The sequence below is a fragment of the Ranitomeya variabilis genome, chromosome 8, assembly GCF_051348905.1.
Source record: "Ranitomeya variabilis isolate aRanVar5 chromosome 8, aRanVar5.hap1, whole genome shotgun sequence".
NCBI lineage: Eukaryota > Metazoa > Chordata > Amphibia > Anura > Dendrobatidae > Ranitomeya > Ranitomeya variabilis.
The window spans coordinates 132,236,156-132,250,959 of record NC_135239.1 but is presented as its reverse complement, the minus strand read 5'-3'; the positions used below and the strand labels follow the sequence as shown (position 1 = coordinate 132,250,959).

The 14,804-nt window shown below is 45.8% G+C and overlaps 1 protein-coding gene across 2 annotated transcripts in view; it reads right to left on the bottom strand.

The window, feature by feature from the left end:
• The window catches only part of FIRRM (FIGNL1 interacting regulator of recombination and mitosis), a 983,706-nt gene that overhangs the window by 533,491 nt on the left and 435,411 nt on the right, over nucleotides 1–14,804 (bottom strand). The window lies entirely within an intron of this gene.

Here is a 14,804-nt window from a genome sequence, read left to right as displayed (position 1 = left end):
CGGCCCCTGAGGGGCCCTGCCCATGAAATCGGCCCCAGAGTGGCCCCGCCCACCAAATTGGCCCCAGAGTGGCCCCGCCCATCAAATTGGCCCCTGAGGGGCCCTGCCCACCAAATCGGCCCCCCAGGGGCCCCGCCCACCAAATTGGCCCCTAAATGGCCCCACCCAATCGGACCCAGAGTGGCCCCGCGCACCAAATCGGCCCCTGAGGGGCCCCGCCCACCAAATCGGCCCCTGAGGGGCCCCGCCCATGAAATCGGCCCCAGAGTGTCCCCGCCCACCAAATTGGCCCCTGAGGTGCCCCGCCCACCAAATTGGCCCCTGAATGGCCCCGCCCACCAAATCTGACCCCGAGGGGCCCCGCCCACCAAATCGGCCCCTGAGGGGCCCCGCCCACCAAATCGGCCCCAGTTTCCCCGCCCACCAAATCGGCCCGAGGGGCCCCGCCCACCAAATCGGCACCTGAGGTGCCCCACCCACCAAATCAGTCCTGAGGGGCATGCAAGTGTACAACTCTTGCAGGGGCAGCCTGGGTAACATTCCAAAGCATTATCTGTAGTTCCTTCAGGAAATACCCATCTAGTTATTATTATTAGGCTTTTTTCCGCAATTAATGTGGCCCGAACCGTAGAACGCAGACTCCAGTGAGGTGTAATTTCGAAGCCAGCATCCACGAGAGGTGTGCTAAGTTAATTTCATGTCGATCGGATTTGTAGTTTTGGCGCAATTTGCATTTGAAAATTGTTTTCCCCTCATTGGAAAGCATTGTTTCAATGCATTTCAATAGGGAAATTTTCCTATACGTTTATAATGGGCTGGTTTCTGAGGCAATTTCTAAAAATAACTGCTAACTGCCACCCACCTGGCTGATTAGCTCATTGATATGTGCAGTGAGACCCAGTTACTATGCCAACGCCTACGAGCCCACTAGGAAGCAGGTTTTGTCAGTCATAATATCAGCTCCTCTCTGTTATCAGTCATTCCCTTGTCCTGCTGTCAGTCTATTTCTCTGTTATCAGCCATTCCCCTGTCCTGCTGTCAGTCTATATCTCTGTTACCAGCCATTCCCCTGTCCTGCTGTCAGTCTATTCTCTCTGTTATCAGCCATTCCCCGTCCTGCTGTCAGTCTATTCTCTCTGTTATCAGCCATTCCCTGTCCTGCTGTCAGTCTATTCTCTGTTATCAGCCATTCCCTTATCCTGATGTCAGTCAGAGTGACCCGTCCCACCAAATGAGACCCAGAGTGACCCGGCCCACCAAATGGGACCCAGAGTGACCCGGCCCACCAAATGGGACCCAGAGTTACCCGGCCCACCAAATGGGACCCAGAGTGACCCGGACCACCAAATCGGACCCAGAGTGACCCAGCCCACCAAATCGGACCCAGAGTGACCCGGGCCACCAAATCGGACCCAGAGTGACCCGGGCCACCAAATCGGACCCAGAGTGACCCGGGCCAACAAATCGGACCCAGAGTGACCCGGGCCAACAAATCAGACCCAGAGTAACCCGGCCCACCAAATCGGACCCAGAGTGGCCTCAACCCTGAGGGGCTACAACTACCAAACCAGCGCCTGAGGGGCACCCAAGTGTGAAAGTCTTGCAGGGGCAGCCCGGGCACCATTCCAAAGCACTATCTGTAGTTCCTTCAGGAAATACCCATCTAGTATTAATTACATTTTATTATGTTTTTCTGCTTTTTTTTTTTTTTTTAGGGATTTTTGCCCTTAGGCCGGTTTCACATTTGCGGTTGTGTCCGCAGCGTTTCTTCCGCAATAATCCACATGTGTTGTGTATTCCTATATTTAACATTAGGGATGCAAGTGTCTGCGTTTGATTGCGTTTTGCCACGTTTGATGACGCATGCGTCGTTTTGTCGTCTGCGGTTTGGCGCGGTAAACGCTACATGTACTAATTTGCAATCAATTTGCCGCCTAGAAACGTATGAGGTTGTTAGCGGAAGAAATGCGGCGAAAATAGCATTGCTGTGAACGCATGCGGCCGCAAGCACATGCGTTTGCTTGCATTCGTGAATGCATGCGTTGCACCAGAGAAAAACATGTCTACACATTGATTAGCCACCCCCCATATACAAGGTGATAAAGGGAGGGAGTGGACAGTTGCAGGTCATTACTCAGCAGACAGAGAAGCTTTCCAGATGCAGCAGAGCAAACACAGGAAGGAATCTACACTCAGAACAATGTGAGTATATCTTAGCCAATGCCTTTATTTTCTATTTTCTGTCTCTACATGTCCTAATTTCAGCCATTTCTTTCTTTCTGCATGCATCAGAATGTATTCTTCTTCTGATGAGGAGCAACGTCCTGGGCCTTCTGCAGCCGAACATTTCAGTGAAGTGAGTACTCACCTCCTCAAATTGGTAAGTATTCACTGTCGCATCTACACATGACATTTTTTTCTCCTTTTTTGATCACTTCTTCCACTGCGTCAGAGGCTGGGCAGGAGCAGCGGGGTCACGGTCGAGTGTCAAGGCGGCAGCGTGTAAGTATACCTCGCTGAGTGTTTACTGTATCCTCACTTTAGTATTCTTGAATCTTCCTTTCTTTACTTTCCTCTTTCTTTACAATTTTCTTCTGGACTCCTTTTTTATCTTGACTTTCCTTATTCATGCCATTTCTCAGCCTCTGTTTTCTTTCTTTTCCTTATGTTAATGTATACAACATTTAATGTCTTCATTTATGTTTTAGGTTCCAGAATGGGATGAGGACCTCATTGACAACAATATCATCATCTCCCTGGTCCATGAGCGAGTCCCGTTGTGGGACACCCGGGTTCCACAGCACTCGGACAAAGTGACGATCCGGTGCCTATGGAATGAGGTGGCCAAAGTGATGTGGCATGGCTGGGACAACACCCCGACTCGGGTCCGAACTGCATTTTGTAAGTATTGCAATGCAGTGTGAAGCAGCAGAGAACTTGGCCGTGCTCACACAACTGTGTGTGATGAGAGAAACTCTCAGGAGTTTCTCTCATCACACACAGTTGTGTGAGCATGGCCAAAAGTGCATTGTCTAACCATTATGTTTTGTTTTTTCAACAGTGCTCAAAGTCAAAACACGTTGGCGTTAGATGAAGGACCGCTCCAACAAGGACCTGCGTCAAGAAAGCCTTGTTCCCAGTGGTTCTGGAGCAAGGATCCAAAAGTATAAATACCATCGCATTCTGGAATTTTTAAGACCGGTCCTTGCGCAGAGAACGTAATTATTTCTCCTGTGCATTAGTTTGTGTTGTATTGCCATAATCTGTATGTTTCTATTCAACAGAAGTTGGCGTTTGGTAAATGTTTGGTATTTTTTTTTTCCTTTTTTCACAGCACAAGGAGCAGCACTGTTGACCCAGGTTCTGGAGCGGTCCTTCATCAGACAGCCACGGACCCGTCCCAGCCATCCAGCAGCGCTGCGGCAAGTGGGCCTGCCACACTAACTGGAGACCAGGAAGCTGGTCCATCAGGTGTTCCCCTTTCTCAGTCCTCTGCCCCTTTTTTGGGGCTCCTCCTGGCAGCGGCAGAGGGCATCAGACAGGTCACTCATGCCCGAATTTTTGCACTTGGGCTCGGATTTTCACGATGGACTCAAGGCTTTGGGTGACCAACTGGATACTGCCATTAGCCATATGAATACACGTATCCAGGAGGTCACCAAAAGCCTTGACCAAGTAAAAGCTGACCTCCAGAGGCCAGCACATCATTGTTTTAACCAAATTGAACAGGGCATGTCGGAACACCTTACTCCTGATCTCCAGCTTAGTGTCATGAAGGCCTGCGATGCTGCTTACGTGCAGGCTATGCAGCAGAGTCAGTATTTTCAGCAGACGGTGTCAGCATATCCACCTGTGCCCACACTGTCACGAATGACCTCAATGCCGACCTCTGTTGCATACCACTGCACGGCCACCTCCATTCCTAGCACTGCAGGACACCAGTACAGCACCACCACCACCACCATGCAGAGTGCTGTAGGACAGCCCACGGCCACCACGACAACCGCTGCTCCTGCTTGGACCTCCTCCGCTGACACCATGATGCAGCAGCAGGACCCTGGCATGGCCTTCCGCACCGCCACCACGATGCAGCAGCACGACCCTGGCATGGCCTTCCGCTCCACCACCACAATGCAGCAGGACCCAGGCATGGCCTTCTGCTCTACGAGCACAATGGACCCGGGCATGACCTTCCGCTCCACCACCACCATACAGCAGGATCCAGGCATGGCCTTCCGCTCCATGAGCACAATGGACCCTGGCATGGCCTTCCGCTCTACGAGCATTATGGACTCTTTCATGGCTGCACGCTCTACGAGCACTATGGACTCTGGCATGGCTGCACGATTTATGAGCACTATGGACTCTGGCATGGCTGCACGCTCTACGAGCACAATGCAGCCAGACCCTGACAGGTCACCCACCACGACCATGCCACGACATATGAGCCCACCGAGGCTTCCCAGAACCCGGCGATCCCAGAAAGGGAAAAAAATGCATACTATCATTATTCCTCCCCCCTCACCTCCCACTGTGTCTGTAATGTCAGGTTTGTCTCACCCTTCCAGTGCGTCTCAGGCCTCTCATGTGTCAAGCCTCATCCCCTAACTACCAGACCCCACTAGTTTAATTGGCCCTTCTCCTGCCACCCCTACGTCGTCCACACTTAGCCAGGCCTCACAGCTTCACACCCCCATTTCCAGTAACTCTACCCCAAGCAGGCACAGTTAAATAAAAATTTGGTTTATAAGACAGTAAATAATATTGTTTTTTGCCCCCAATTATTTGTGGTTTAATTGTGTCTTTTGCCTTAATTTGCACTTTTTTTTTTTGGCCACATCATAGCTCCAGTAGTTGGAAAGTAAAAGACTGCAGCTTTGTGTGTCTTTATTATAGATATATGAGGTTGGCCAAAAAATTAATACTTGTATTTTCTCCATATCTCTTTGTTCTGCTTAGTCTGTGACTAGTGTTGCAGACTGAAGAGAAAATGGTGGCAATACAATCCAGATGTATACTCAACAGGTCAGGTGTCCAAAAACTCATTAGTTAGGACACCTGACTTGGTGAGTAGAGAACTGCCTTGTATAACCTTCATTTTCTCTTCTGTGTACGTAATCTATTTCACACAAAGTGAAGGGATGATGGCGGTCATACAAGGCATATCTATGCTCACCTGGACATGTGTCAGAAATAGTGAATTCATGAGGCTGTTACATGTGCATCATGAATTCATTATTTCTGACACCTGACTTGATGAGTATAGATATGTTTTGTATTACAGCCATTGTCTCTTCAGTCTGCGTCCAATGGATACTGCAGAACAGAATCAGGACGCAATGACGTCAACAACCTTACCACTAAAACATCATGGCTGCCGTCACACAATTAGTATGTGGTCAGTATTTTACATCAGTATTTGTAAGCCTAAACCAGGAGTGGAACAATTAGAGGAAAAGTATAATATTAACATATTTAGCACCTCAGCATTTATCACCCACTCCTGGTTTTGCCTTAAAAATACTGATATAAAATACTGACCAAGTACTGCTACTGTGAGGGCAGCCTTGGTTTGTAGAGGAAATACATAGACATGGTCAAGATACCAATAAATAAAGTTTATTAACAAGAAATATTAGTAACATTTAAGAAAATAACTGGTACAGACAAAATCCCAACATGACATTTACACAACATTGTCCTGTCATGACACACGTCCAATATCTGATTAAAAAAAGGCAGCAAATTGGTTCCGCATGTGGCCAACTTCAGCAAATTTTTGCCATACAAACGGTGGCCCATGTCCGAGTTTTTAAAAGTCTGGGAATCGTTGCCACGACCAAAAGCTCCAATGTCCACGGCGATGAAGCGACAGTCCACATCGGCTATTGCCATGAGCACAACAGAAAAATATTTTTCATAATTAAAGTACTCCGATCCTTTTCTGGCTGGTTTGATAATGCGAATGTGCTTTCCATCCACCGCTCCCAAACAGTTGGGGAAATCACACACACTCCAGAATTTTTCAGCAATTGCCATCCACATGTCCGGGGTGGGTAGGGGTATAAACTCATCCCAGAGAACATTCCACAAAGCCCGGCAGGTGTCCGCAACTATTCCAAACAGGTATTGGAAGTGGAGGGATGATAAACTCTCTCCGGTTGCCAGAAATCTGGAAGAAAAAAAAAAATTACAATCAATTATATTTATGGTGTTGTTATGCTAAACACATAAAGGAAAATGCAAAAAAATTAATGTCAGAACACCCAAAATTAGCTCTGGCATTTGTTTAGATTTGTTACATACCTTAATGTAATCAGCAGACGTTCCTCTGGTGGAATCGCTCTATGGAGCTGGGTGTCCTGTCTCCGTATGGCTCCTTGGACACGAGCAAGCAAATCCCGGAAAGAGTCTTGCGACATCCTTGTATATTCCGGGAATTTGTCCGGGTTGGCATTAAGCTCGCCATATAGCGTGTGGTAGGCTACACGGTTCTCACGTAGTTCGATAATGGCGTGTCTCCAAAAACGCCTACGCCGTCTCCTTCTTCATCTTTCGCGATTTCTGTCTTGCTCCCAAGCAAACGCACAGGCAAGAAACAGCTTGATGCTTAAATCCAGGTTAAAATAAAAGCTCTCCATGCGAAGATCCATCAGGACACAGGATACAGTAGCACACTATTAAGATTTAAGCAGTCCTAGGGTCTATATATAGATATCCCATAATACACGTCCTCTGTAGTCCCATTGGCGGTGTCTGGTTATCTAGATTTTTCTCCTGTAAAATTTGTCACCATGCGCACCAAAAATGCAAACGCAGAAAAAAAGCGTATAGAAAATCATGCAAACGCAGCATTTTTTTAACCGCATGTGTCTAAAAAACGCTGCGTTTGTACGTGTTTCTATGCGTTTTTCCTGCACTTGCGGATGCGGATTAAACGCTGCGGATTCTAACGCAAATGTGAAACTAGCCTTACACACACACACGTGCTTAACCCCTTCATGACCCAGCCTATTTTGGCCTTAATGACCTTGCCGTTTTTTGCAATTCTGACCAGTGTCCCTTTATGAGGTAATAACTCAGGAACGCTTCAACGGATCCTAGCGATTCGGAGATTGTTTTTTCGTGACATATTGGGCTTCATGTTAGTGGTAAATTTAGGTCGATAATTTCTGAGTTTATTTGTGAAAAAAACGGAAATTTGGCGAAAATTTTGAAAATTTCGCAATTTTCACATTTTGAATTTTTATTGTTATACCAGAGAGTTATGTGACACAAAATAGTTAATAAATAACATTTCCCACATGTCTACTTTACATCAGCACAATTTTGGAACCAATTTTTTTTTTTTTGCTAGGAAGTTATAAGGGTTAAAATTTGACCAGTGATTTCTCATTTTTTCAACAAAATTTACAAAACCATTTTTTTTAGGGACCACCTCACATTTGAAGTCAGTTTGAGGGTTCTATATGGCTGACAATACCCAAAAGTGACACCATTCTAAAAACTGCACCCCTCAAGGTGCTCAAAACCACATTCAAGAAGTTTATTAACCCTTCAGGTGTTTCACAGCAGCAGAAGCAACATGGAAGTAAAAAATGAACATTTAACTTTTTAGTCACAAAAATGATTTTTAGCAACAATTTTTTTATTTTCCCAAGAGTAAAAGGAGAAACTGGACCACGAACGTTGTTGTCCAATTTGTCCTGAGTACGCTGATACCCCATATGTGGGGGTAAACCACTGTTTGGGCGCACGGCAGGGCTCGGAAGGGTAGGAGCACCATTTGACTTTTTGAATGAAAAATTGGCTCCAATCTTTAGCGGACACCATGTCGCGTTTGGAGAGCCCCCCGTGTGCCTAAACATTGGAGCTCCCCCACAAGTGACCCCATTTTGGAAACTAGACCTCCCAAGGAACTAATCTAGATGTGTGGTGAGCACTTTGAACCCCCAAGTGCTTCACAGAAGTGTATAACGCAGAGCCATGAAAATAAAAAATAATTTTTCTTTTCTCAACAATGATTTTTTAGCCCACAATTTTTTATTTTCCCAAGGGTAACAGGAGAAATTGGACCCCAAAAGTTGTTGTCCAGTTTCTCCTGAGTACGCTGATACCCCATATGTGGGGGTAAACCACTGTTTGGGCACATGCCGGGGCTCGGAAGGGAAGTAGTGACGTTTTGGAATGCAGACTTTGATGGAATGGTCTGCGGGCATCATGCTACGTTTGCAGAGCCCCTGATATGCCTAAACAGTAGAAACCCCCCACAAGTGACCCCATTTTGGAAACTAGACCCCTCAAGGAACATATCTAGATGTGTGGTGAGCACGTTCAACCCCCAAGTGCTTCACAGAGGTTTACAACGCAGAGCCATGAAAATAAAAAATCATTTTTCTTTCCTCAAAAAAGATGTTTTAGCAAGCAATTTTTTATTTTCACAAGGGTAACAGGAGAAATTGGACCCCAATATTTGTTGCCCAGTTTGTTGTGAGTACGCTGATACCCCATATGTGGGGGTAAACCACTGTTTGGGCACACGTCAGGGCTCGGAAGGGAAGTAGTGACATTTGAAATGCAGACTTTGATGGAATGGTCTGCGGGCGTCACATTGCATTTGCAGAGCCCCTGATGTGCCTAAACAGTAGAAACCCCCCATAAATGACCCCATTTTGGAAACTAGACCCCCCAAGGAACTTATCTAGATGTGTGGTGAGCACTTTCAACCCCCAAGTGCTTCACAGAAGTTTATAACGCAGAGCCGTGAAAATAAAAAATAATTGTTCTTTCCTCAAAAATTATGTTTTATCAAGTATTTTTTTATTTTTGCAAGGGTAACAGGAGAAATTGGACCCCAACAGTTGTTGCCCAGTTTGTCCTGAGTACGCTGGTACCCCATATGTGGGGGTAAACCACTGTTTGGGCGCACGTCGGGGCTTGGAAGGGAGGGAGCGCCATTTGACTTTTTGAACACAAGATTGGCTGGAATCAATGGTGGCGCCATGTTGCGTTTGGAGACCCCTGATGTGCCTAAACAGTGGAAACCCCTCAATTCTAACTTCAACACTAACCCCAACACACCCCTAATCCTAATCCCAACTGTAGCCATAACCCTAACCACAACCCTAACCCCAACACACCCATAACACTAATTCCAACCCTAACCCTAATCCTAACCGTAATCCCAACCCTAACCACAACTGTAACCCCAACACACCCCTAACCCTATCCGTAACCCTAACCACAAGCCTAATCTTAACCCTATTTCCAGCCCTAGCCCTAATTCCAACCCTAACTCTAATTCCAACCCTAACCCTAAGGCTATGTGCCCACGTTGCGGATTCGTGTGAGATTTTTCCGCACGATTTTTGAAAAATCTGCAGGTAAAAGGCACTGCGTTTTACCTGCGGATTTACAGCGGATTTCCAGTGGTTTTTTGTGCGGATTTCACCTGCGGATTCCTATTGAGGAACAGGTGTAAAACGCTGCGGAATCCGCACAAAGAATTGACATGCTGCGGAAAATACAATGCAGCGTTTCTGCACGGAATTTTCCGCACCATGGGCACAGCGGATTTGGTTTTCCATAAGTATACATGGTACTGTAAACCTGATGGAAAACTGCTACGAATTCGCAGCGGCCAATCCGCTGCGGATCCGCGGCCAATCCGCTGTGGATCCGCAGCCAAATCCGCACTGTGTGCATATGCCATAACCCTAACCCTACCCCTACCCCTACCCCTAGTTCTAACCCTAGTTCTAATCCTAACCCTAGTGGAAAAAGAAAAAAAAATATTTTCTTTATTTTATTATTGTCCCTACCTATGGGGGTGATAAAGGGAGGGGGGGGGTTATTTATTATTTTTTTATTTTAATCGCTGTGATAGAACCTATCACAGCGATCAAAATGTACTTGTAACGAATCTGCCGGCGGGCAGATTCGGCGGGCGCACTACGCATGCGCCCGCCATTTTGGAAGATGGCGGCGCCCATAGAGAAGACGGATGGACACCGAGAGCCTCGGTAAGTATGAGGGGGGGGATCGGGGCACGGGGGGGGGGCGTCGGAGCACGGGGGGTGGCATAGGAGCACGGGGGGAGCGGACAGGAGGACGGGGCAGCGGAGCACAAGACGGAGGGGAGAGAAGCACAGATCGGTGGCTTGGGGGGGCGATCGGTGGGGTGGGGTCACATAAGTGTTTCCAGCCATGGCCGATGATATTGCAGCATCGGCCATGGCTGGATTGTAATATTTCACCAGTTTTTTAGGCGAAATGTTACAAATCGCTCTGATTGGCAGTTTCACTTTCAACAGCCAATCAGAGCGATCGTAGCCACAAGGGGGTGAATCCACCCCCCCCCGGGCTGAAGTACCACTCCCCCTGTCCCTGCAGATCGGGTGAAATTGGAGTTAACCCTTTCACCCGATCTGCAGGGACGCGATCATTCCATGACGCCACATAGGCTTCATGGGTCGGATTGGCACCGACTTTCATGACGCCTACGTGGCGTCAAAGGTTGGGAAGGGGTTAAAGAAATGAATTACCTCGATAGTCTTATTTTCAATATTCACCCATGAGTATTACAGCATTGTATGTTGTACTCTGGATAGAGTACAAGAGGGGGACTTGTAAGAGAATGGTCAGCCATAATATACTGAGCAGCCATGTTGGCTCTAGCAGCCATCTTGTGCAAAGTTATAAACCAACTAATTCAGCTTCTAAAAAGTTAATAAGATGTACTTCTGAAAGCCCTAGACAGATTGGAGACAGAAGATGAGATCATGGCCATTAGCAGGTATAGCTGGCATACACACAGGTTAATTGGATCAGCTGCAGGGCAATAAGATAATAGGAAAAGGGTAACATATGGTAATAAATAAGTGTATTAAGTGATCAATGACAGTAACTAAGAGGAACATGGAGAGTTACAATTACTAATGGAGTTTGGCATAAAAAGCCTCAAAGTCATAACATTTAACCATTGCTTTGTCCTTGAATATATCTTATTCTCTGAAGTATGATGTTATCATGTATACGCCCGCTTTGTTGCAATGTGCTTTCTTTGTCTGTATAATATTAAACACACAGTTATACCACCAATATAGGGAATACAATATATATCCTCATCAATACTCAAAATCACCTATTCCTGGTATACTGTGTAAGTGAGTGACTGCCGCCACCTAGTGGAGACTAACAACCCAGACACCTTAGTATGGATTGGTGCTCTCTGGTGATCCATACTAAGGTGTCTGGGTTTTTTGTCTGTATAATGTATAAAAAGCCCCGGTTCCTGTTGTTCGGTGCCATAACATCGCCATTCCGCCGCCAGGCCACACCATGGCCAGGATATGGCCACAGACCATCCCAGCATTATCTTGTCTGTCTGGACTCCTGTTCGTGCCTGCATGCTTTGTCTCACTGACTTTCCATGAAACTGTTCCGCTGAGAAATCTCTGAATAAACTTCTCAGCTTGATGAGAGGATCGACTACATAATTTTCCCAGCTATTCCAGCTCACAGTAAGGACTTTTCTTACAGTCTTCTTAGCAAAGCGGGTGTGATTCTCCAGCAAACAACCACCGACTTGATGATGACATCCCCATGCCAAAAACTACTAGGTTTACAACTACTAGGTTTACAACAATTAACCCCTTAGTGTTGGAGCTCATTTTGCCCTAAATGACCACGCCAATTTTTTTTAAAAAATCTGACCAGTGTCAGCTTATTTGGGAAAAACTCTGGAACACTTCAACAGATCCCAGTAATTCTGAGACTGTTTTTGGTGACGTATTGTTCTTCATGATAGTGGTAAACTTTGGTTGATATGATTTGGGTACATTTATGAAATCATGAAGTCATTTAGCGTCTGAGAGTTCCCCCTGGGGATCTATAGAACAAAACATCTTTACCCTTCTGTTCTGACTGTTAGCAAAAAGATCTATAATTGGAAGGCCCCATATTTCTATTATTTGGTTGAATATGGCCTGCTTTATTACCCATTTGCCCTGCTTCAACTGAGTCCGGCTCAAAAAATCTGCTTGTGATTTTCTACTCCCAGTATGTGGAGTACTGATAGACAGCAAAATGATTTCCACTACCTGAAAAATATGGGCTGTTAAGTCCATCAAAGAGTGGAACCTGGTTCTGCATTAGTGGTTCAAATAAGCCACCAACACTTGGTTGTCTAAGAATACTCTTACAAGTTTGAGGATGCTACTATCTGCTACCCCATCCAAACTCCTTGTGCTATTATGTCCTCTTGGGGTGCCCCCCAACCCTTGCATTTGTGTCCATCACTCTAGTAACTCTGCATACCCAAGAAACTCCTCTGGCTAATCCAGGGAATTAATAAACTGAGTCATCTGTTCTTCCAACTGTCCTCCTAGGGAAACCCTGATGTGAATTTTGCCCACAGTACAGAAGGAATGCAGGAGGTTAGGGAACCTAGAAGTGACATAGCTTTCATCAGAGGCATATATGGACAATTTAATGCTCTCGACAGCTGACCCACAATCTTTGTTATTTTCTCCTTGGGAAGGCAACACTCCTGTTTTTCGGAATCTGATACAAGTCCCAGGAACCCTTTTTGGCTCGACCTTTGATTTTTTTTTTTTTAAGTTTAAGAGCCATCCTAAGCTCGCTAAGGAGGTCAAGCCAATTTCCATCTGATTTTTCTAATGCTGGAACGAGCTGCCTATCAATATAAAGTCGTCCAGGTCCCTACCAATCAGTATGACCTGCTCCCTCAGGTGTGCCATTGCTTCAGCAATCAGCTTGGTAAACACCTGAGTGGCTACTGCCAAGCCGAATGGGAGAGCTTTGTACTGGAAATATTGGATTATTCCTCGTATTGAGACCGCTACCATGAGGAACTTCTGATAGTCTTGGTGTACGGGCACATGATAGTATGCGTACTTCAGGTCCAAAACGATCATAAAGCTACCTGGAAACAGAATTTTGACAGTTGCTTTTATGGACTTCATTTTGAATGGTTGAGCCTTCAGTGATCTGTTCAGCTTTTCAGGTTGATGATCGTCCTACAGGATCCATCCCATTTTGGAAACTTCACCCCTCAAGGATTTTATCCATGGATATAGTACGGATTTTTAACCCAAATGTACTACACAGAATTTGATAACGTTAGGTCTTCATATTGAATATACTGTCATTAGTGTGGAGTGCAAGTGCTCGATACTCGAGTTTGCATTGGGGTGCTCTGGCATGGACCAAGTATCGTGGGTGCTCAAGCGACACCGATACAAATTCGAGTAGTGAGCACTTTTGCACTCAACACTAGTCGTCATATCGTCATCATTTTTTTTTAACTTCTGAAAACCCAACCCCAAAATTAACCCTAACCCAACATTAACCCCAAGCCTAGCCTAACCCAACCTCAACCCTAAAATAGAAAAGAATTACAGAATTAAAAATAAAAAAAATAATAATTTAGCTAAGGGGATGACACAAGGGGGATGACTGTTATGACCTGGTGGTTAGGGAACAACACTGAAATGACCTGGTGGTTAAAAGGACACATGGACAAGCTCTGAGGAGGTGGTAACTTTTCTGACCGCAAACCCTACTCCTAACGCCAACACTAGAAATAGCCGTGGGACGTTCCTGTCTCTCCCTACACGCCTCGTCACGGCCTAAGAACTAACTACCCCTAAAGATGGAAATAGAAAACTATCTTGCCTCAGAGAAATTCCCAAAAGGAAAGACAGCCCCCCACATATATTGACTGTGAGAGGAGGGGGAAAATAACATACACAGAGATGAAAACAGATTTTAGCAAAGGAGGCCAAATTCTAATCTAAATAGACAGAAATAGGAAAGGATACTGTGCGGTCAGAATTCAAAACTAAAAATCCACGCAGAGTTCACAAAAAATGATCTCCACACCGACTCACGGTGTGGATGGGCAAATCTGCTTCTCCAGAGCTTCCAGCTAGCCTGAATATATCATAATGACGAGCTGGACAAAAGACCTAACAAAAACTGAGAAATAAGATCCAAGCAAATGGACTAACAAGAACTAGCAAGAACTTATCTTTTGCTGAAATTAACAGGCCAAGAGAAATAACAAGGAGAAGACTAAATCCAATCTTGAAACATTGACAGCTGGCATGAACCAAAGCCCAGAGCAGGTTTAAATAACAAACCCAGGCAAGGCGATTAGTGAAGGCAGCTGCTACAGCTAACCTAAGGAGCAGCAGTTCCACTCGAAACCATCAGAGGGAGCCCAAGGGCAGAACACACAATAATACCATTAGCAACCACAGGAGGGAGCTCCAGAACGGAATTCACAACAGATGACATACTAATTTTTGGATTCTGATCACTGTGATAGGGGCTATCACTGTGATCAAAATTAACCAATAGGAAAAATCCTGGCTGTTACTGGGTGCCAACCGGCAGCTCTCGGCAGGCACACTGCTCCCAACATTTTTTTCTCAGGAAGGCGGGCCGAGGGACATACCTGGAGAGATCGGGAGTTGGAGGTACCAGAGGGGGCTTAGGGACCTCATTTATCCCCCCTTTAATATGTATATCATGTCAGAAGAAATGTTTTTTTAATAGCTGGCACACTTTTTTTTTACTTATTATTTATAAGAATAATAAGTTATTCATTGAATAATAGCGATCATGTGATCAGGGACCGGAAACACCGACCCTGATCATGTTCTCCAGGGTCTCATCACTCCCCCAGGGTTGAAAAGGGAATCTATCACCTTATTCCCGATCCCCGTTGTGAAACGGCAAAGAGGGAATAAGGCCGTTAAGAGGTTAAACAAAAAACA